The following is a 24637-nucleotide window of genomic DNA, read 5'->3' as shown; positions in this document are numbered from 1 at the left end:
CAACGCTTAAACTAAACGGCTAAAGCAAGAATCTTGAAATTTTCGGTTAGGGTCACTCTTAGTATGAGAGTGTCAGACCAGACTGGTTTTTGGAAATTAGTATTAGAACGGCACGAAAAGTACTAAAAGATAATTACTATGGCCTCCAGTACGAAAAGTACTAAAAAGTACTTAATATGGTACACTTTGTATTTGACGAACCAGTAGAGCTAGAATTCTTAAATTTGAAATGATGGTCACTAAGTAAATGTACTATATTTTATACCATTTCGTACCATGTAAACGGTTAGAGCTATAAACTTGTAATTTGGAATGGGAATCGCCCTTGACGAGTAGGGTCGATGTAAGGATTTAGTTTTGGGAGTGTGTACTATTGTATACGAAAAGTACTAAACTAATTCGGAGGAACGAATGGAGCTGGGATTGGGATATGGAGGTAAATTTCGAAATTCGTTCTAAACGGTACTAAATTTCGTACAATTCGAATTTTGAGGAACATATGCGATCCTTGAATAAACATTACTGGCGGAGTAGTATACGATTGGGATATGGAGATAGTCTGAAACTTGGAAATAAGAATTCCCATATTTGTGGGATATGAAGGAAGTTTTCGAAATTTGTACCAAATTGTACTAAATTTGTTAAAATTTTGAACTGCAATCCTGGAATAAGATATTAACATTGCTGACAGAGTGTAGGATTGGGATATGGAGGTAGTTTACGAAATGTGTGTTAATGTGCACGAAAACTACTAAATGGTACTCAATTTGGTACAATTTCGATTTGAGTGAATCGATAGAGCTGAAATTTGGAAATAACATTACTATTGCATTATAGGATTGGGGTATGTCGAAATTTTGGAAACTCGTACTTATATGTACTAAATGGTACTAAATTTGGTACAATTTAAGTGGTTGGAGAACCGATAGAGATGGAATCCTGAAGTTTGGAAATAAGTTTGTTATCGCATTGTAGTACTTATGTGTACTGAATGGTACTAAATTTGGTGCATTTTGGATTTGATATCTTGAAATTTGGAAATAAGGTTACTGTCGGTGTGTAGGATTAGGATATGTATGTTGTTTTGCAAATAAGACTGCTATTGCATTTGGAATTTGTACTCATATGTATTTAATGTACTACATTTTGTACAATTTCGATTTGGGGGACCCCAAAGGGCTGAAATCCTGAAATCGGGAAACACGATTTCTATTGGATTGTATGATGTAGGTAGTTATGGAATTTTGCACTTGTATGTACATAATGGTACTACATTCGGTACAATTTGGTTCTGGGTGAACTGATAGAGCTGAAATGCTGAAATTTGAAAATAAAATTACTTTCGGAGTGTCGGATTGGGACATAGATATAGTTATGGAAATGTGTACTTAAGTTTACTAAATGGTACTGAATTTGCAACGATTTAAATTGGAAATGAGGTTAATATTGCTTTATAAGATTGACGTTGTAGGAAGCTCTGAAAATTCTTACTTATGTGTACTAATTTTGGTACAATTTAAGTTTTGGAAAAACCAATAGAGTTGGAATCCTGAAATTTTGAAATAAAATTTCTATTGGATTGTTTGATGTAGGTACTTTTGGAGATTTGTACTAAAATGTACTTAATTTGGCACGTATTAATATTGGTGAACCAATAGAGCTGGTATTCTGAAATATGGAAATAATCTTCAATAGGATTTATGATTGAGGTATGGAGGTAGCTTTAAAAATTTGGAGTGTACGATTTGGGGTATGTAGTAAGTTTTAGAAATTCGTTTTTATGTGCACTAAATTTATTCAGTTTGGATTTGTGCGAACCGATAGATCTGGAATCCCGAAATTTTATATTAAGGTTACACAAGTCTGTGGCTTACATATGGAGGTGGTTTTGGAAATGTGTACTATAGTTCGAGGAAAATAATATATAGTACTAAATTTAGTTTTGGGTGAAGGCATAGAGCAGAAATCCAAAAATTTGATATAGATGTCACTGTTGGTGTCTGTGATTAAGATATGAAGGTGGTTTCGCAAACGTTTATTATATTTGTACGAAAAGTACTAGTTGGTACTACATTGGATATTGGGTGAATGTAGCTGGAATCCCGAAATTTGATACTGAGGTCTCTGTTGGTATCTGGTGTTGAGATTTTGCAAATGCGTAGTGTATTTGTTCGAAATGGTTCTAATTTTTTATCACTGTTGGTGTCTAGAATGGAGAGATGTAGATTGTTTTGGATCTGCGTACCAAATGTTACTAATTTTTTTATTAAGTCAGAGGATAGATCTCTGAAAGTTTATATTGAGTGACCTCAATATATGGTTTCTAGGGTTTATATATGGAGACATTGAAAAAGTTTTGGACAGAAAAATGGGATGTGGGTCCATTGTGCAATAGTATTACTAATATCCCCTCGGTAAATTTCATCAGTTTTTGGTCTATTTAAATCCCTAAAGATTTTGCGATCATCACCAAAAGCAATAGGCTAATCTGACCACAACTCCATCCCCATGCTAAATTTCGTGAATAAATAGCTAGATCGACTCAGCTCGACGAGATAGGAAGATCCATATATACTTTCCTATGTGGGAAACGAATATTTCGAGGGGTTACATAATTTATGGCCCAATCAAACTTATAATACCCCCAACACATAGTGTTGTAGGGTATAAAAAGGACCTTTTACGCAACTAGACGTGAAAATACCGGTCTTCTATCCAAGATTTTTATCAAGGACCTTCTGACCAAGATTTTGGCGGTTGTATATAATAGGATGTACAAAGTTTATGAAAATGTTGATATTGATTTCAGCCTTTAACAGAGTTCTTATTGTTCAACATGTTGACCAGATTTCCACTTACCAGATTTAAACTTAGTAAACATTTTACTACATACCATTCTCGGTTGCTCCTTTTGAGAGTTATCATGCGCACCAGCCTATCAGATAGGTAACTTCAAACGTTCTGCAACCGATTTCTTCCAAAGATGCTTATGATCTAAGGCCGTTATTTTGATGAGTCAAATTTTGACCGTATCACGTGATACATGCCTTCAAAGAGTTTTATAAATACATAATATATTAAAATCTACCTTCATAAGAACCCCGCAATTAAGAATTTAGGAAAAAACAAAAATTCAAAAACGACACACAGTGACAAAATTCCCAACTTCCAGCAACCCCATGATTAGTAACTTCAAACGTATGCTGGCGGTAATCTTTTTTCTATTGTTTCCATCAACTCTTTTTATCTACCGGACGTTTATTGCAGCTGTAAATCGTGTTACGATTTACGTACACAAATGCATTTGGTACGTGTCGTGAATATTTAAAATGTTTTGCCTTTTTCGAAAATGCTTAATTCCTGCTATTTTCCTGCTGCTTGGTTTTGTTTTGTTTTGTTTTACAGGACTATCTGATCCGATTGTCCTAATCAGTGTTGCGACACGATTTGTGGTATAAGAACGAGGCCATTTTATGGTCAACTACCAACTATTAACGGCATGGTAGTGACCACCACCTCCGACTACAAGTGCTGTCGTAGTTTTATCGTAACAATCGACCATAAAAATCCTGTCGACCAACTTTGTCCCGTCGTAGTTGGTCACTGGCAGGCAGGAAGCCAGCTAGCGACGAGTTGATCAATTCTAGTAAACAAATGTTTTGTATCACCAGTTTATGGCAAATCTGGGTAGTGTCATCATCATGTTGGGCCAAGAAGACGTGTTTGTCATACCAACAAATGAAAATACGCTTTGTTCTCAAACCGGAAGAATGAAATTAATTTCGGAAATGAAACGTGTTGCAAATTACACAGCAAGGCAGTGAGAGTGTGGCAAGCTAGAGGGGAAAAAGAAAAAAGGTTGGTTTTTTATGTTCTCCCATAAAATGGGTATATGTAGTTACAGGGAATGAAACTATTTTCATGAATGCAATGTTTTTTGGGGAAAGTTAAGGTCATTTAGAGAATGTATTTGTTACTTATAGAAATAAGTTAATAATATAATCAAACTCATAGATTCTTAGAGACATGTTGATCTCATTTAATGAACCAAATTAAACCATAGAATGAAAGGCAACATTTCAACATTTTCGAACAATTACATATCTCATATAAAGTGAAGGAATTTTCCAATATAGTCCAAACCTGGCACGTCGCAATATTGACATCATATTTACTTAGATCCGATACGAAATGGACAATATTCCTTCGGAACCTACTCCATTGAGTCGATTTATGCATGTCAGCCCGTCTGTCTGTTCTTCCGTCTGTCTGTTCTTCCGTCCGTCCATGTATTCTTGTGAACAAAATGCAGGTAGCATTTATTATCCGATTGAGATGAAAGTTTGCAAACAATATTTGTTTGGCCCAAGGACGAACCTTATTGAAATTGGTGATAATCGGATCAGATATAGCTATAGTTCCCATATATATGTTTTTTTTCGATGTGGGGTTTAAAGTCCCTGACAAGCGTAATATGCATTCCACAGCAATCACCTTTGGTACCAGAAATCAAATACAGCTCTGAAATAAGTGTATCAAATTTTGTCTAGATCGGTTCAGATTTGGATATAGCATCCCACCGAATTCAGTCTAGCAGCCAGTTAACAAAATTTGGAGAAATCGGTTCAGATATTGTTATAGCTCCCACATATAGAATGAAGAATAATATTTGGTACGGAACATCAGATGCTGCTCGAAAATACCTCAGTCAGATGTTATCGAGATCGGTTCAGATTTGGATATAGGTCCAATATATATCTTCAACCGATTTCGGGTTAATTGTGCACCAAATGGACAATATCAGTCCAAAAGTCCTGATTCTTTTTTTATTTCCGACCGAATTCAGTCTAGAAGCAAGTACATTGAATTCTGAGAAATTCGTTCAGATGTGGATATAGCTCCCATATATATCTTCAATCGATTTCAGGTTAATTGTGCACCAAATGGCCAATATGAGTCCAAAAGTTCTGAATTTTGGTATATCCGATCGAATTCAGTGTAGAAGTAAGTACATCGAATTCGTAAAAAATTGGTTCAGTTATAGCTATAGCTCTCATATATATGGTTCATCCGATTTGGAGTTTAAGTATATGTTTCATCCGATTTGGTGTTTAAGTCAGCAAATTGTCAGATACGGCCCAGAAATACCTCTACCAAATTTTATCAAGATCGGTTCAGATTTGGATATAGCTCCCAGGTATATCTTCAACCGATTTCAGGTTAATTGTACACCAAATAACCAATATCAGTCCAAAAGTCCTGAATTTTGGTACATCCAACCAAATTCAGTCTAGAAGCAAGTACATCGAATTCGGAGAAATCGGTTCAAATATAGCTATAGCTCCCATATATATGTTTCATCCGATTTGGTGTTTATGTCCCTCACATATATATCCTTAATCCGATTTAAAGTTCATTGTGCAAATAATATCAGCCCAAATGGAGTGAATTTCGGGACGTACGTTTCCATTTTGTACAACTCGGCTCCGACACATAATTTTTTAATATCATCCTTCTTCATGTAATATCATGCACTCTTTAGCAAACTATAACTGCTCTAAAGCCAAATGTTTAATAGGTGGTATGATCTACTTGAAATAAATTCTTTTGTTACGGGAGCTCTAGTAAATATGCATAATGGTGTAGGGTACCATATAGTCGGCACAGCCCGACTTTTGACCATTCCTTACAGGTTTTCGAAACCCCGACGTGATTAAAATGCGAACAATATTCGCATATTCAAAGAATCAGCTATTAATATATAAACAACAACAATAATATCTTGTTGTTACACACAATTATTTTCAGCGATTAAAAGAGCCGTATTTGTAACGAAAAAATTGTGTTATCATAATTACATAAGGATTATAGGTTTTACATTTAAATACACGTAGTATTGCATATATGTAATTAAGTGTGAGAAATTGATATTATCCCTGGAATTATGATAATATAAAATATAGTGTTAGGAGTATTACAAAAATTATGATATTATAAAGGATTAATATTATTTAATTATATCAATAATTATTCCATAAAAAAATAACTTTCCATTCGAAAATGTATTTCTTATTTGTTTTCGCCATATTACCTATTCATAAAACCTAGTTGGGAATTAAGCATGTCCTCTCACAACCTATTTCTTACGCATTTATTTCCAGAAATCCATTCATGGACAATTCAATCGAAAAAAAAGTTAAAAGCAAAAATGTCAGTAATAAGCTCTTAATGAATCTGGCCACAGTGAAAAAAATCCACGAGAACAACAACACAATATGTAAAGTTGTCAATTATTTTCCACTTAAATACTTTAATTGAATGCCTTTTAATTTTAAGCCTCATTGAGCTTAATTTAGTTTCACACAAAAACAATTAAATAATACAAATAATTATAAATGTCTCGCAGCAATTTGTCGACATTCAAATGTTGTTACAAAGTTCAGAGTTCAATTGACATGAACGTTGTTTTGTTTAGCATTTATTTGATATTTCAGAAAACAAAAAAACAAAAAGTTTATTTGTTATAATTAATGCAAAAGTATATCGATACATTTTTAATACATACATATTATGTTTGTTTGTGTAGCATGAGAGAACGAGACGTGCATAGGGTTCAGGCTACATGTCTTCCCTTTGTTGAATTAGCTCGAATTTTGGCAAAAAAGAAATTTATTAATAAAATATGCTGTCCGCAACTGCTCTGAATACTCGGTGTGTTATTTATTCCTTAATTCGTGTACAGGGTGAGATAAAAAACTGCAATAAAGTCAAGGCCATAATTTTTTAATTTTCTTAAATTTAATTGAATGAAAGCAAAAAATGTCGGAAATACAATCAAATTTTAGAATAAGTTTAGATTTTTTCGAATTGGTCACCTTTGGCACGAATTATGGCCTTCATACGGCCAATGAAACCACATGAAGTCACAGGCTACCTGAATGTTGCTCTGCGGTATTTTGGCCCATTCCCGGGGAAGCGCTTGCTTGAAATGATCGACACTATATTATTTTTATTGCCAACCTTGCTTTCCAAAATACTTCAGACACAATAGTCCAACGGATTGGTATCCGGAGATTTTGGTGGCCTTGTGCGTTGGAAATGAAGCAACGAACCTAATTTTGTAAACATTCTTGGATGGTGCGTGCTGAGAGCGATGGTGCTGAGTTCTGTTGGATGGTCCAAGGTCTGCGGCCAAAATGTATGCGTGCCCAAGGCTTTAATACACCCTCCAGAATATTTTCGCTATAATATTCGGCTTTTATTCCGATGCCACAGTTGATTAATACGAGCGTGCGGAGAGCGACCATTGGCTGTTATTGCGGCTCACCTTGAGTTCTGGTGGCCAACCGAAGGTGCACATTTTCAGCTGACCTCTTTGGCGAGTAAACACGATCATTTTGTTTGTTCAACAAGTAATGCTGGACAAGGAATGTTTTCTCATCGGAGAAAACAAAATTCAGCAGTTCATCGCTTTCGGCCAAGCGAAGCGGCTCTTTATCTCTTTTGAGTCTATTTTCTTTCTGTTGCGGTGTAACTTCTTGCACTTTTTGGAATTTCAATGGCTTTACCCCGAGTTCATTTTTAAATATTTGCCGAATGGAATATTGCGATATGTTTAGCTCACGAGCCATTTTTCGGTCACTGCGACGCGGGTTTCGATCAAGTCGCTTCATTATTTTTCGAACCATTTCTGCTGATGGTGCTATTTTCTACCGTCCACTTCCTTGACGTCGGTTACGCCACCAGTAAAACGGTAACGAGCAGTGGTACGAGACACAAAAGATTTATTCACATTTAAATGCTGGAGTGCTCTAACGATAGCAACTTGTGGTTTTCCAGCCGAATACAAAGAAATCGCACTATCGCGTTTGAATTCCATCACGAATAATTCTTTTTCTGGAAAATTCTCACCAAAATGCTTTTGTACGCTTGTAAACAATATAATGAGCTGTCAATGGAATAATTTTAAAAGCAGTCGAACGAGTGGCTTAGAAATGACAGCAGTCTGATGTTGGTTCCAGTTTTTTCATCTCACTCTGTCTATATTTACGAGACGTACGTAGGGTTCAGGCTACATGTCTTTTTTGTTGAATTAGCTCGAAATTTGGCAAAGAAGAAATTTATTAATAAGATACGATATCCACAACTGTCCTGAATATTCGGTGTGTTATTTATTCATTAATTCGTATATATTCTGTGTTCCTACCAATCTATCTAGAGGTCAGAGGAAGTTGGAGTCTTCGAACTCGATTAAAGTTTGATAAATAAAATATTACGCTCTTCCACGTTTAAACAACATCGGATACTCCTTCCAACAATGATTATCCATTGAAAGCATTAAAAAATATTGCAAAAGTTTTAAATGATTCCACTTTGAATTCTCCCCTCCATTATTATCTATTTTGAACATTAATTGCTTTATTAGTCTGACCATTCACAAAGAGCATTATTCAAGTTGCAATAATTCACCTGAACGAAAGTTTTGTTTTCAATTTCTAACTCTCCATAAACATAGTATTCAGAACAAAGTTGTTGGGTTTTTCTGTGTTTTCCCTCTTCGCTTCAGAAAAATGCACAGCGATAATTTCCGAGTATTTATTTCATAAAAATAGTTGTATTTCATAGAAATTTATGAGTTGGCATATAAAATTCATTTATAAATTACCTTCTATCATCCAATGCCGGCAACAGTGCAAAGAAAGTAAGCTATTCACGAGAGACCAATTATGGGGCCATGGCACAAACTCTTTAATGGTCACCCATAAAAGTTAATAGGAATGGTAATGGAAGACTTGGTAAATGACCTACACAATGCGAAAACCCTGTTCTGTTTTGGAAGAATGCCAGGCCAGTTGGTCTTCTAGAGAAAATCTCTTGGTCTTCTATGAGAAGACCTGTTTGTCTTCTATGAGAAGACCTGTTGGCCTTCTATGAGAAGACCTGTTGGTCTTCTATGAGAAGACCTGTTGGTCTTCTATGAGAAGACCTGTTGGTCTTCTATGAGAAGACCTGTTGGTCTTCTATGAGAAGACCTGTTGGTCTTCTATGAGAAGACCTGTTGGTCTTCTATGAGAAGACCTGTTGGTCTTCTATAAGAAGACCAATAGCTCTTCTCTGAGAGGACCAATAGCTCTTCTCTGAGAGGACCAACAGCTCTTCTCTGAGAGGACCAATAGCTCTTCTCTGAGAAGACCACAAGTTCTTCTCTGAGAAGACCACTAGCTCTTCTCTGAGAGGACCAATAGCTCTTCTCTGAGAAGACTACAAGCTCTTCTCTGAGAAGACTACAAGCTCTTCTCTGAGAAGACAACTAGCTCTTCTCTGAGAAGACCAATAGCTCTTCTCTGAGAAGACCAATGGCTCTTCTATGAGCAGACCAATAGCTCTTTTCTGAGAAGACCAATAGCTCTTCTCTGAGAAGACCAATAGCTCTCCCCAAGAAGACCAGTTGCTCTTCTTTGAGAAAACCCTTGGTCTTATATGAGAAGACCCTTGGTCTTCTATGAGAAGACCCCTTGGTCTTCTTTGAGAAGACGTATTGGTGTTCTATGAGAAGACGTATTGGTCTTCTATAAGAAGACCCCTTGGTCTTCTGTAAGAAGACCTCTTGGTCTTCTATAAGAAGACCTCTTGGTATTCTATAAGGAGACCTATAGCTATTCTACGAGAAGACCTCTTGGGCTTCTATAAGAACACCTACAGCTCTTCTATGAGAAGACCAATACCTCTTCCATGAAAAGGCTAACATATCTTCTACGCGAAGACATATATCTCTTCTACGAGAATACCTATAGCTCTTCTATGAGAAGACCTATAGCTCTTCTATGAGAAGACCTATAGCTCTTCTATGAGAAGACCTATAGCTCTTCTATGAGAAGACCTATAGCTCTTCTATGAGAAGACCTACAAATCCTCTCTGGGAAGACCCATAGCTTTTTTCTGAGAAGAACAGAAAATTAATAGCTTTTCCCTGAGAAGACCGGCGGTTCTTTTATGAGGATACTAATAGATCTTCTCATTTTGTTTTCTGAGAAGCCATGTTTGCCTTGATCCTGTTGATCTTCTACTAGAGATCCTCTAGGTACTCTATTTTAGTATTTTATTTTCATATATTTATTATATTATTGTTAAAACCCATCGAACCAACCATAGCTACCCGTCGTCGCTACAACTTAATTTATAAACAATTTTTCGAGAAAAAAAAAAAAACACTAACAAAGTCCAAAGTCCACTAAAGTTCCGGCAGTATTTATAATGTCATAACAACCCCATAGCTGCAACAGCAACCCTTAAAGTGCTCCAACCTTAGGCGGTAAATAACCTCACACCAATAAAGTTCATTGCAGGAAACTATGAGGAGAAAAAGGACAACAAGGAAAGTATCTTCGTGGACTACTTCATTTAGGAAACCCTCAAATAATTAAGCACTAAAAGAAACAGACCACAGAAATTCCACACAATTTACCTTTTTTTCCAAAAGAAAGTTGTTACCATCGGAACAGTGCGGAATAATTTAAGGCAATTCGGCGTAGTATGCGTTTTTGGAAACAGCTGTTTTGGGGGTTATTAAAAACAGTGTATCATAAAGTCCAACCAACCGGACAATAAGGTTTACCATTGTGGTTAATAGCGGAAAGGGAGGATGGGAGTTGTAATTTCATAAAATAATAGCTTGGAAAGTTAATAATTTCATAAATAAAATCCAGGTGTTATTATTAAAGTTTTCGAATGGGAGGAAACAAAAAAAAACAGATAATTTGCTTCTTTGCTAGAATGTTGAACCTAACCTGAGTAATAAATATTTAGTTTACATTTTGTTGAAATGTATTTGTCTTAAATGTTAGCCTTATGTATGATATTTTACTTTAATAAATCATTTGTGGTTTTTTTTAATTAACAAGAAAAGGTCAACTTTATAAATATGTAATTTCTCTTAATTTGTTGACATGAGTTCCATAAATATTACAAACAAAAATATGGTGAATACCTGGCGAGGGTAAATGTAGCAAAGTTTTCGTATAAATTTCAATGGCCAGAATGCCAAAACACCCTAACAAAACAAAGGAATAAATCAAAAGTATTTGAGAAAGGGAAAGTTACATATTTCATACTTATTATAGCTGCAAGATGTAACAATGAAATAGGAATCTTATTTAATAAAATATTCAAGGTCTTTCAAAAAGAAAAACAATACAAATAAAAAATTGGTGGTACTTTTTTCAGTCCAGCACACCCTCTTCATTGGGTATCCCTTGAAAAGGAATATATGTGGCGTTATGTTGAAATTTCTTTTCTAAAAAAAATGATTTATGTTTTACGTTATATATTTATCTTATATGGTGTAATAAAAAAATATTTTTAATCATTATTAAATAACATTGATGTTACATCAATAGAAATTATTAATTTGTCGACAGATATATATTATGTTGTCCAGGAAATATTAAATATAATTTACAACAAGTAGACACATTTTGGAAGATTTCGTTTTTGAAATTATGTCATAGAGCCCCAGCCAGATGTTACCCTTAGCTTTTTGACCTGGGGCATTTACCAAAAACAATTTCACACGAAAGTTGTGGTCCATTTTACAACTAAATTTAATCCACAAGCCCGTGCACTCGGAAATATGGACCTTGACTAAACTGAGCGGAAGTTGCCGGGATAGTTCCATCGCCGATACCAGCATTGAATGCAACCAGCTGGTCAGATTACGAATGAAAGCGTCTTACGAGCATTGGTGGAAGGAGTTATGAAGAGGAACTTACGAAAAGGAACTTTCTCTAAGGCGAAACTCAGTTTAGAAACACGCGAAATTGTTGGAATTCTCGAGAATATTGGGAAAAAAAGTACGAAAATGAACGGAAATTCGGAAAATCGAGTGGTTTGATGATGTTTTCTATAGAAAACCGACCTCTAGCGGCTATAATTAACAAGTAACAACAGAACAGGAAAAATAATTCACCGAAGTGTGAAATTTACAGAAAAAAATTCAAAAACAAGAGTATTTTGGAATTTGAAGCAAAAAAATCAGTTTTTTCCAGGTCTTTTCAGCAGTTAAAAGCGACCTCTAGCGGCGATATGGAGCACTACGTATCTGAGACAGCAAATAAGCCCAGCAGGATTGAAGAAATGTTCAAAAATTATTACAATTCACGAAAAATCTAGAAAAAACAGCAAAAAATGGGAATTTTGGAGATATTTCCTTATTTACAGGGCGACACCTAGTGGCGATTATGGACACTTCAGATGACGACAAGTGGTGGGAGAATACTCTGGTGTAAACGGACCCGTAATAATGGCGGAAACCCAGAAAAAATCGGAAAAAAATTGATAAAAAGTAAGATTTTTCGGCTATTTTTATATATAAATAGCGCCCTCTAGCGGCCAAATGATGAATTACTAGTCTGCAAGACTAAATTATTCCAACACTTCACGGCTATATATGTTAATATAGAATAATATATAGGTGTCACAAACAGGTTGTAGTGCGACCATATAAACAGACCGACTGTAGGGTGTGCGTTTATTAAAGAGCGCAACGAAGAGAATATTTCAATCACTGTTGAGTGAAAATAATGAATAGACACTGTGGTGGCTGAGTGGACGAACAACTCAACAGCGGCCAACAAGGAATGATAATAGTATGTGTGCTTATGTGTGGATGAATAGTTAGCGTGCTGACGAGAATATCCAGTAGTGGGAATCTCTCTAACAACAACAACTACAGTGATAGAATAAAACGGAGATGGATAATATGCATAAACACACAACAAGTAGAAATGGTTTAGCGGCAAAATAGAAAATAGAAATATGAAGAACAAACACACTGTCGCGAATTGGAAATAAATAAATATTTGAATATTATTTAAATTAATGGAAATTTAAACGGGAAAATAATTGAAATTATATTAATGGAAGGAAAAATATTTTTCAACTAAATTCGATTAAAAATATTTAAAGGAAAATTTAAATATTTTATGATGATTTGGAAGTAATTTTAACTTTAAACTTTGGAGTTAAAAAATCGGAACACTGTGCGTTGATAGAAACAAAAAAGGAAATATCAATTTGCTGACGGCAAAACGCACTTTGAGTTAATCACTTGGATATTGAATCGCACTATTGAATTTCACTTTTGGATGATTAAAGCACAAACTTACCTTGATTTTGATGGAAAAAATGGATAAGGAGGATAGTATGGATGATTGGCAATTTTGGCACGGCAGTTAAATCCGGTTCGAATGGACCAAATGTTTTTACCAAATATGGGTATTTCTGTGGAGTAGAAATCTGGTTATACTGCTGTTTTGGACAGAAAACTATTCCGTGGAATTCGAAATATTTTACTCTCGTTTTGCAGATGTGGATAAGGAAAAGGAAGGAAATAAAACGAGCGTATTAGTTTTGTTTGAAAGAACAATTCTGGTTCTTTATTTAGAATTCAAATTTGAAGATTTGAATAGCGCTTACCAAATTCAAACAGTTGTGGTTGACGTTAAGGTAACAAGTGATTTTATTTGGAACAAAGGAAAATCGAAAAACACAGGGACCAAAGACATATGATTGAGGTACAGCACAGACAACTCGATTGCGCGAAATAACTTTTGATGGGTACCGTCATCAACTGCAAACAATTTAATAAAACATTGATGTTTAAATCAATAGAAACATATTCATTTGCGACAGATATATTATGTTGTCCAGGAAATATAAATTATATTTAACACACAAGTAGGTACACATTTGGAAGATTTTCGTTTTGAATTATGTCATAGGCCCCAGCAGCATGTTACCTTCGCTTTTGACTGGGGCATTTACCAAAAACAATTTCACACGAAAGTTGTGGTCCATTTTACAACTAAATTTAATCCAATGGTCATCCAAAATGCTAGACTTTCTCCGTGTCCTTTACTCTCTTCCCAAGCAAAATTCCGTGTCGATTGGTTTTCAATTTTGACCTGTAGAGCGACATAGTGTTGCTAGGTGTAGAAAAACTTCAGAAAATTTGCTTTTCAAAATTGGAAGTCAAATTGAAAAAATTGCATGCGATAACAAAAATATGACAAAATTAAAAAATAAACTTTTTTTAGATACTTTACTTTTCTGGATTTTCTCAGATATTTTACTTTTCTGGCAGGAGACCATTCCGAATTGATGAAAATTGTAAAAATCAGTCCAGCGCTTCTTGGCTTATAAGCGGAATAACTAAGATCTATTTCTTTTACATATCAATTGTAAAAATTTTGCTATATTTCCGATTGCTTGGCTAACAGCATCAATGTAATGGTCAGAAGTGAACATATAATGTATTTGTGATTTGGCCGGAATTACAAATATTCGCGGTTTTGGACATTTTTGTATTTGTGACATAAAAGGTATACTCTATTTTAGACGCTAAATATTGTTCGATGACTGTACAAATTAGTGGGTTTCTGGTCAGCCCTAATTCATGCAGCAAAATCAAGAAAATGTTCTGTTTTCTATGCGGAAAACCAATATTTCGAGTAGTTACATAATTTTTGGCCCAATCAAACTAAAAATACCCCCAACACATAGTGTTGTAGGGTATAAATACTAAATGTTATTAAATTTTGTATTGAGTGATTGCATAGAAAATGCAAAATGCATAATATCGGTCCACCCATTAAGTACCTCCCCCACTTTAAATGAGAAAAGAAAACCAATCGAATGGTTTGGCTGTTGATTCAATTCGGATGTTATGTAGGCTACTTGTTTCTACAAGCCAAGGACTTTCTCTTTGGTCTCCACATTAAGAGCCTGCGTGACTTTAAGGATGACCTTAACCTCTACCGAATACAGCCTCGCTATCGCATTCGGCTGACTTGCTCTGATAGCAGCGGCTAGTTTGGACTTCTTTAGAAGCATCTGTAAAAACCGCATATGAACGCCTGGATACAACATTACGTCTCTTGCCGCGTCCATAAGTTTTTCTTTGGGGAAGTCAAATACGCCTTCTATGGCTTCTTCTGTCTTTAATTTACTCATTATTGCCATAATTTCGAGAAGAGTGGCAGCCTCTTCCTTTATTTTCATCATTGGCGGCCATTTCACCGATTCGTTCTCCTGGGGATATGCCTCACCCCTTCTGTCTGAAGACTTCAAATATGAAGCCCCCCGGTGTGCACCGCCACCACAGTCCTCTGTGCTGAAGTCTCCTTCTGACTTAGGATCCTTTTATTTCGCTTATAAATTTCTTCTGTATGGCAACAATTCCAGCTGTAGCTTTAGCTCGGTAATTTTCCACTCTTGAAGACCAATTTTAGCCTGACAGAATTTCCTCGATGTAAAGGCAAATTCTTCAACATTTATCCTCTACCGATCCGGCTCGAAAGGACCAATGTAAACCGGGATCAATAATTAAAAGACGCAACGTCTATACCATTTGAGCGTTTGTAAGACACTAAATGTATTTATTAAAAATAATTCTTAAGAACACCCACATGGGGTAAAAATTTTGAATAACTCTAATAAAATGTGATGCAAAAATCCGATTGTCTTAAAATTTCAAACATCTCAATATTTTTATAAACCAAGGATCTGGTGTTAAGATGGAATATATCGGTTAACTATTTCTGGTACCTCCGCCACGTAGATTCAAAATTTTGAAAAATAAACCGTGTAAAGGTAGCGATATAAGCACCCAAATCTCTTTAAATTTCACACATACAAACATTTTCTCTAACACAAGATCAGTTGTGAAGGTGATATATATCAAAGGATCACAATTTTCAATACATTTATCTTTCATAACTTGTCTTTACAACTTCCTATTCTAAATATTTCTCTCAACCTGAAACCTGAGGTGATTATGGAATTTATGATTTCGCATACTATTGGATATAAATGTTCGATTGTCTTGTAATTTTATAAAGTATGAAAGTGGAATATTTCAGTCGACTACATATGGCAACTCACTCACATTTGAAAATTTTCTAAAAATTATCACATATCTCATATAAAGCGAAGGAAGTAGTCGATGTAGCCCAAACCTGGCTATTTCGAAGTATCTATATCACATTTATTTAAGTCCGATACGAAATGGACAATATTGGCGCATTCCGTCGGTCAGAGGGGTCAACAATTTGAAGTCAAAATATATTTAAATAATCGAACATTGGCTGAGGGTATCCATCTGTCGGCAAAACCGACTGACACTTCTTAACTTGTTGAATTGAAATATAAAAAAATCTGTTGCACAGTTTAATTTAAAACTTTTGTTCTAACTTGGAAAAGGTTCAAATACATACAAATTTCTTTAAATGGTAGGTTCTACAAGACGTTATTACTTATAACTTACCTTAGGATTTAATCACCTCACTTCAGATATATGGAAGAAATCTGTAATGAAACAGAAGTTGGTAGGAATCAATTTAGTGTTTTTTTATTAAATAATGATATTAGTTATAACATTAAAACTTGGTGATTATATGAAGTATCCAACATAAATGTGATAATTCTTAACATAACAAAGTGCTTAGAGATCCTAATGTTAAATTAAATTTACAGATTTTAGAACGAATGAGCCGATAACATACCTTAAACATACTTACATGTGCAGTGAAGTTTCATTCATGCTCCCGTCATTTAATTTCTATGGTTACACAAATAGAAATCATGCATTCCCCACATTTCCAATTAACCGAAATTAAACTTTGCACTTTTTAGAGAACATCAAACCACCTAACAATTTAATTTAAAATCATTTCAAATTAAAATGTATTGTGTTCCACTCCAACTAACTTTTACATGCCAAACACACACAATTTTCCTAGTTTTCAAATGTAGACATGCATTTTTAAGGAAAACACATTCTTACAGGTGTGGTGATGTGTCGTCAGGGGCTTAGGAATAAATACACCCCGTATGAGGGCAAAAATGTCTGTGTGGGCCGCACAACATATTGTTTTGACACATTTGTTATTTAACATCTTCACCACAATAGTTATATATGGGGTATGGCATGGGAGACGGAAATTTAGTTAAAAAATATTTTACACCAAAAACTGTTAAAAAAGATTAGAACTTCGAGAGCCAAAAAGGTGTCAGAAATTTTGTATTTTCGTAGTTTTCTTTTGATTTTAATGTGGACTACCCCATACCCCAACTGGAGACACATTAGATGTTTTAGAACAGCACATTGTCTACGTTGCCAACAAAATGTTCAGTTCCAGGATCCTGCTCACTTTGCTATCTTTTGTCTTTTCTTTGGCTGGTGATAACATGAATAGATGAAAGTTTTTAGTTAAAGTTTTTAGAAAATATTTCTCCTGAAAACGTAAATGGGCTGTGTGACTTTTGCCATGCAAAACATGACAAAAGATTTGTGAGCGAGGGGAGCATGAACATTGAAGGAAAAAGAGTAGGCTTTCACATAGAAGACTTAGACAAGGAGATCTTCTCATGAAAGCCCAGGATGCCTTCCCAAATGAGACCAATAGGTCTTCTCATAGAAGTTCTTCTCATAGAAGACCAAAAAGTCTTCAGATAGAAGACCAAAAGATCTTCTCATAGAACATCGAACGGACTTCTCATAGAAGATCAAAAGGTCTTCCCATAGAAGACCAGTAGGTCTTCCAGTCGGACTTCTCACAGATGACCAGTAGGTATTCTCATAGAAGACCAGTAGGTCTCCTCATAGAAGACCATTAGGTCTTCTTATAGAGAACCAGTACGTCTTCTCATAGAGGACGAGTAGGTCTTCTAATAGAAGACGAGTAGGTCTTCTCGTAGAAGACGGGTAGGCCTTCTCATAAAAGACGAGTAGGTCTTCTCATAGAAGACGAGTAGGTCTTCTCATAGGAGACCAGTATATCTTCTCATTGGAGACCAGTATATCTTCTCATTGGAGACCAGTAGGTCTTCTCATAGAAGACCAGTAGGTCTTCTCATAGGAGACCAGTAGGTTTTCTTCTTCTCATAAAAGACCAGTAAATCTTCTCATAGAAGACCAGTAGGTCTTCTTCTCTAATAGAAGACCAATACGTCTTCTTCTCCTCATATTCTACTCATAGACTGACTTTCCCTTTTTTACCCAACTTATGCAACACCCCTCTTTCCCCTCTTCGAACTGACACACAATACAAAACAGGCATCTGGCATCTGAACCCTTTTGGGTGTTATTCACTTGATCTATGTTATGCAACACGTCTTTTATTATTTAAAACCACACATAAGTATTTCAACCGCAGAAACAATCACATTGCACAACAATGCCTGGCAGACAGACAGACGAAGACTAGGTGCGATAACATAGAATGGAATGTTTGCAGGTAACTTTGTTATACGGCACCATGTGGCGGAAGGAGGATTTTGTTGTTGGAATGACAAGATAGAATTATCAAGGACAAGAATGTTGAGTTGTAGCACCATTCCAACAATCAAAACTCTTATTCAGAGATCATGAATTTAAAAATATAAAATATTTTCTCCCAAAACTATCCAAGCAAAAATAATAAATTAAAAAAATGCAATCACCACTTAGATTATAATCAAGGCTAATCAAAATTTTGGATTATATATCTTTGTCGAATATTTTTTTTAAAACCATAATATAGTTCTGGAATATTTAATAAGGTCCAAGAGGGCCTTTGTGGTATATCTCCAAGACATTTTTTTCATAATCGCGGATTTCTTTAAAATATAATGACAATAACATTTTGAATATTTTAAAAGTATTTATCAGGGACAATCAGGATTGTGGACTTTTTAACAACATTTGTTAGAACCACCAAGGCCATTAACGTAAATCTTTTAAGAATATTTTTCATAATCCCCAAAGTGCAATCCCCAAAGTGCAAGAACTTACACCACAACAGAAAGAAAAAAAAACAGAAAGTGGTGAACTGCCGAATTTGATTTTCTCCGATGCGAAAACATTCGTTGTCCAGCAGTTTGTTAAGCAAACAAAATAATAGTGTTAACTTGCCAAAGAGGTCAGCTGAAAATGTGCACCTTCGGTTGGCCACCAGAACTCAAGAGCAGGCCATGGTGATGGTGTGGGCCGCCATAACAGCCGATGGTCGCTCTCCGCTCGTATTAATCGACCGTCGCATCAGAATAGATGGCGAATATTATCGCGAAAATATTCTGAAGGGTGTATTAAAGACTTAAGTATGCAAACATTTTGACCTCAGACCTTGGACATTCCAACAGGACTCAGCACCATCGCACTCAGCACGCGCCACCCAAGAATGGTTACAAAATGAGTTTAATCGCTTCATTTTCAGCGCACAATGGCCACCAAAATCTCCGGATACCAATCCGTTGGACTATTGTGTCTGGAGTATTTTGGAAAGCAAAGTTGTCACTAAAAAACATCAAAGTGTTGATCACCTCAAGCAAGCGCTTCGCCGAAATGGGCCAAAATACAGCAGGGCAACATTCGGGCAGGGTGTGCCGATTTCATTGGACTTTGAAGGCCATAATTCGTGCTAAACGTGACCAATTCGAAAAAAATCTAAAGTTATTCTACATTTGATGCTATTTCCTAGATTTTTTGCTTTCATTCAATAACATTTAAAAAAAATGTAAAAATTGTGGCGTTTGACTTTGTTACTGTTTTTTATCTCACCGTGTATGTCCATCCCTCCGTCTGTGCATCTTAATTTGTAATTAAGTTACAGGTCGCAATTATGGTCCGATTCTCACGAAAATCAAAATGGAGGTGGGGCTAGGGCAAGAATAAAAAAAAATCAGATTTTGTAGTTGTTCTACAATAGACGCGAAATTTTGCATTGGATTAGAGTTTATGGCTGGGCAGAAGATTATCGATGTGGATGGTCATCGGACAATAACTTTTATGTTAAGAAATACGAAAATTTCCACTAAACCGCGAATATTTTTTCAATTTGACTTACAATTTTGAATTGTAAATTTTCTAAAGTTTTTCTACACCCCGCACCCCAGGGTATAATACAAGGTTGTCCATATTCGACGGACCCATCTGACAACGCCATAACTTTTCACAGAGATGTCACATCGCTTAATGACATACCACGTTTGAAGCGTCAGTCCAAGCAGATTTTTAGAAATTTTAGAAATTTACATTCAACAGAAGAAGTCAATTGTGAAAACTCAACGTGCTTTTAAAACATTAAAAAATGTGAAAAGTGCGCCTTCTAAGAACACCATTAAGCGTTTATACGAAAAATTTTCGACTGGTAAGGCTCTTTCTAATCCGAAGAGGCCATATAAAAGTCGACCAAGGCGATCGGCCGAGAATATCGCTGCCGTGCGAGCCAGTGTTGAGAGGTCCCCAAGAACATCCCAAAAACGCCGTTCTCAGCAGTTGGGCATGGCTCGGTCCACTTTACAACGGATTATTCGCATTGATTTGCATTTGTTCCCGTACAAAATTCAATTGACGCAAAGAATGTTGCCTGCGGACAAGCCTCGTCGATTGGAATGGGCCCAAAGGTCCGTCGAATATGGGCAACCCTGTATACATGTCGCATTTATCGTCCGATCCTTACGAAATTTTGCATGGGGTAAGGTAAGGGTCGGAATTAAAGCCTATTGTCATGGAAATGCACATTCAGGGCTTTAAATTAATATTTTCCTGATTTTGTAGTCGCTCTACAGGTCACAATTGAAAACCAATCGACACGGGATTTTGCATGATGAGACAGTCAAGGGCATGAATGACCATGAATTATATTTAACATGAATTAAATTTAACTGTAATGAATGACCATGGAATTATATTTAACTGTAAAACGGACCACAACTTTCGGGTGAATTATATACCTATCAACACCACGAGGGCGTAAATATTGGACAAATGCCCCAGGTCAAAAACTAAGGGTAACATCAGTGAAGGCCTCTATGAGATTATTTCAAAAACGAAATCTTTAAAAATAGATTTGGAAATAAGGGGCTTCCAACATTTTGTTTTAGGGTATCACATGGTCGGCCCCGCACGACTACAGCCTTTGCTTACTTGTTTTTAAAATCAAATTTACAAAATTATTATACCATGTTTACAATCTTATTTTTAAGTGACAGCTGTACTATGTGGTCAAATGACTTGACCTTATTTGCTATTAATTTCCAATAAATCCCGAACACAAACAAAATTAAATTAACAGAACACTAACATATCCCAAAACTTTGTCTAACTCAATTTTAAATGTAACTATGAAATTCTCAATAAACCCAATTTTGACATATGCTAACTGACAATTTTTACCTTTTATGATATTTTCTATAATCCACTTTATGTGACACACAGATGATGTTCCGATGTCAACAATCTAGTATGAATAAATGTCATCAACACTGACAACCAAGCAAAAATGAAAATAACCAAAAAAAAGACAAGATTAAAATTTTCCACTTTTTTTTGTGGATGAACAACAAAAGATTTTCACAAACAATAAAACCCATAGATTTGAAATTGTCGACCAATATAAATGAAACACAGAAAAGCCTGTGTCATCTGCCTAAAAATAAAGCTGCTGATGACACTTTTGAGTGATGTGACAACATGAATTCCAAAAGATATTACAAACAAGTGACAGAACAAATACTATTCCGAAAAAATGTGTTTTTTTTTTGGCCCAAACACAAAACAATATTCGGAAGACAGCAGACATGTGGAAACAATGGCAATTAACAGTGACTTAAAGTTTCTCCAGTGCGGCGAGGAAGGGAAATGATAATTAAAAAAATTAACAAAGTTCTAAAATGTTTAAATCCAACCAATTACAAATATTCCTCTGACTCTTTTGAAACTCAAACATTTTGTACCGATAATTTCCTTTTTCCTTTGAACTCAAAAAAATTTTTTTCACAAATCTATTTTATAGTAAAATCCAAATTTCCATCCAAATGGAAATTCTAAACCATTATCTCTCATTTCTATCTTGTCAAGATTTCGATATTTTCCTTAATGCTGCCATACATACACATGCACATACATATATACATATGGATATGTATGTGTTCCGATATCTACCCAGACAATATAAAATTACAACCACAACAAATTCAAATATTCATCAATTTGCAATGCAGCAGAAATACAAAACGATACATTCCTGTCCTAATGTAAATCAATTACTAACAATCAAACATACATGTTTCCGAATCAACCGCTCGACGGAACATGAACTCTCATAGTTTTCTCCAATTCTATCTTAACAAATCCAGTCAAGTATCGTACAGACACAGAGAAGCAGGGAGAGAGAGATAGAGAGGGTGAGAGGAAAAAACACAACGAATCCAATTTACATGATTGAGTGCATAGAAATATTAGCATGGAAGGATGTGAAAACCGAAGTTTGATGAGTCGTAGCACTTTATAGGATCATGTGAAAATTACTAATTTTCCAATGCCGAAAACATTTTTTAAAAAAGAAAGATTGCAGTTTTTAATGTTTCAGATAAGAATTCTTGATGAATCCGTTGTTGGGAATTTTTCTATGCAACTACAATATAGATTTTTCCGAAAAATGTCCTCAATGACGGTTGGAACTAGAATTTGCAATTTTTTGGAATGATTTTCAAAGGCTTTAGAGTATAGTTTCCCATAGACCATTGCGGCTATAATCCTTAAGTTTTAAAGATATTTCCATAAAAAGGCAATAATCGGACAATTTTATGGACATATTTTCATGGACGAACTAAGATTATTTTCAGGGTTCATCACCTCTATAATGACTATAAATGCCCTATTTTGAATATAGTCCTGTATTTTTATAGCATACACCATTCTATGGAGGGTATATTAACTTTATCATTCCGTTTCTAACTACTCGAAATACTTCGGATAGGCCCTACAAAGAATATATATTCTGAATCAGCGTAAAATTCTAAGTCGATTAAGTCATGTCAGACCATCTGTCTATCCGTATGTTGTAATTTCGATCGATTTGAGATAGAAGTTTAAAATCTTGCAACATGTGTATTTTGCCAGTAGGCAGGTTAAGTTCGTAAATAGGCCATGTCGGTCTAAGTCTTCGTATAGATTCCATATAACGTTACCTCCCTTCATTCGGTGTTTGATAACATTAGCGACATTATATATCGGAATTGTTTCAAATTTCGTACTGGAAGATCGTAATAGGTACTACAGGCTGTGACAAAAAAAATACATAGACAAGCCGGCGGTTTCGTATAGCCTCGATATAGCGGTACCTCGCAATATGCGATATTTTGATGATTTTAGCGACATTATTCACGGGAATTGTTTCAAATTTGGTACTTGAAGTTCAAAATGGATACTACACCCTAAGACAGAAAATTGTCTGTGCAGGTCCACGTCTTCGTATAGCCCCCATATAACGGCACCTCCCGATATAGGGTATTTTGATTATTTTAGCGACATTATTTACCGAAATTGTTTCAAATTTCGCATTTGAAGTTCGTAATAAATACTACAACTTACGACAACAAATGCAACCCCTATAACGGTAACCTCCGAAAGTTCGTTATTTGTATGATTTTAGCAAAATTTTTCACAGGAATTGTTTTACAAAAATTATACGATTACAAAAAATTATACGAGGACCTGTCTTCGTATAGTCCCCATATAACGGTTTTCATTTAAACGATATTTTCCACGATTTTTTTTTTTAAATATTTAAAGTTTCGTTTAATTGGTGGAGAGTATTAAACGTTGGGCCCGGTCAAACTAAAGTTCTGCCTTACGTGTTTAGTTTATTTGTTTAACTATCATGGCTTTAGTAGTTGGGGTTTTAAGATAATGATATCAAGTATTTAAAATTGCTAATAATATACAGGGTAAGATGAAAAAAACTGCAACCAAATTCAGACTGCAGTCATTTCTAAGCCACTCTTCCGACAGCTGTTAAAATTATTCCGGTGACAGTTAATTATATTGTTTACAAACGTACAAAAGCATTTTGTTGAGTATTTTCCAGGAAAAAAGTTATTATTGATGGAATTCAAGCATGATAGTGTGATTTCTTTATATTTGGGTGGAAAACCACAAGTGGCTATCGTTAGAGCACTCCTGCATTTAAATGTGAATAAATCTGTTGTGTCTTGTACCATCGCTCGTGACCGTGATACTGGTAGCGTAGCCCGATCTCAAGGAAGTGGACGGAAGAAAACAGCAACATCAGCAGAAATGGTTCGAAAAGTAAAAAGCGACTTGATCGAAACCCGCGCCACAGTGGCCGAAAAATGGTTCGTGAGCTTAACATATTGCAATATTCCATTTGGCAAATATTGAAAAATGAGCTCGGGGTAGAGCCATTGAAATTCCAAAAAGTGCAAGAACTTACACCGCAACAAAAAGAAAACTCAAAGAGCAAGAGTTGTTTCGCTTGGCCGAAAGTGGTGAACTGCCGAATCTGGATTTCTCCGATGAGAAAACATTCGTAGTCCAGCAGTTTGTAAATAAACAAAATGATCGTCTTTACTTGCCAAAGAGGTCAACTGAAATGTGCACCTTCGGTCAGCCAACAGAACTGAAGCGCCGACCATGGTGATGGTATGACCCGCCATAACAGCCGATGGTCGCTGTCCGCTCATATTAATCGACCGTGGCATCAGAATAAATGCCGATTATAATCGCGAAAATAGTCTGGAGGGTGTATTAAAGCCTTGGGCACGCATACATTTTGGCCGCAGACCTTGGACATTCCAA

At 35.6% G+C, this 24637-nt stretch overlaps 1 long non-coding RNA gene across 1 annotated transcript in view; it reads right to left on the bottom strand.

Moving 5' to 3' along the window:
- LOC131801968 (uncharacterized) overlaps window positions 1-16362 on the bottom strand; it is a 184533-nt gene extending 168171 nt beyond the window's left edge. Inside the window, exon 1 of the long non-coding RNA XR_009341985.1 lies at window positions 16322-16362. This is a non-coding gene — a long non-coding RNA (uncharacterized LOC131801968). The remainder of the gene's footprint in view (window positions 1-16321) is intronic.
- Window positions 16363-24637: the final 8275 nt, after the last annotated feature.

This window comes from Musca domestica, unplaced genomic scaffold, assembly GCF_030504385.1.
Source record: "Musca domestica strain aabys unplaced genomic scaffold, Musca_domestica.polishedcontigs.V.1.1 1, whole genome shotgun sequence".
Lineage (NCBI taxonomy): Eukaryota > Metazoa > Arthropoda > Insecta > Diptera > Muscidae > Musca > Musca domestica.
The sequence above is the reverse complement of the archived record's forward strand: the minus strand, read 5'-3'. Positions and strand labels throughout refer to the sequence as shown.